Consider the following 672-nt stretch of genomic DNA (forward strand, 5'->3'; position numbering starts at 1 on the left):
AATATCTAGAGATAATGTAGAAAAAAACTTTACTGACTTTCATTATCTTCCAGATAAGGTGGAAGACTTTTGTGTGTTCTGCAACATGCTGCACTATGACGCCAACCAGGACGTCATCAATATGGTAAAAATACAGATGTACATTCTAATACTTACAATGCATTATACACATTTTAAACAATTGCTGTTTGTTTTCCCCCCCACAATCTTATAGATACAATGTGACTTCTGTTCAAGATGGACTCATGAAGAATGTGCCACCCACATTGTCGACATCTTTAAATGTAAAAAGTGTCAGTTAAATTACAGAGGAAAAAGAGAGACAGAGGCAAGGAAGGAAGGAGCGAACAGATAAAAGAAAGAAAGGAAGAAGAGAGATAAAGGGAAGGAAGGAGTGAGCAGAAAAAAGAGATAAAGGGAAGGAAGGAGTGAGCAGAAAAAAGCACATATTTTTGTTATGAGCTGATTGTGGGTCATGTTTTTGCTTGAGCCAATTAAAGAACTATTTTCTTCAAGTTTGTCAGTATACTTCTTAACAATGTCGGGCTGTATTCTGCCATCTCCTAAGCAAAATTCTCACTTTGTGTTGACGAAATTAAATAAATAAATGGTAAATTCTTCTTACTAAAGAAAGTGTTACGGGGTCATACATCTGTTTAAACAGTGTGTATG

General features: G+C 35.6%; 1 long non-coding RNA gene across 1 annotated transcript; it reads left to right on the top strand.

The window, feature by feature from the left end:
• The first annotated feature begins 34 nt into the window (after positions 1 to 34).
• Positions 35 to 353, top strand: LOC106512291 (uncharacterized). Its single transcript, XR_001309642.1, has 2 exons — positions 35 to 124; positions 215 to 353. It is a non-coding gene; the product is annotated as an uncharacterized LOC106512291 (long non-coding RNA).
• Positions 354 to 672: the final 319 nt, after the last annotated feature.

This window comes from Austrofundulus limnaeus, unplaced genomic scaffold (genome assembly GCF_001266775.1).
Source record: "Austrofundulus limnaeus strain Quisiro unplaced genomic scaffold, Austrofundulus_limnaeus-1.0 Scaffold5486, whole genome shotgun sequence".
Classification (NCBI taxonomy): Eukaryota; Metazoa; Chordata; class Actinopteri; order Cyprinodontiformes; family Rivulidae; genus Austrofundulus; species Austrofundulus limnaeus.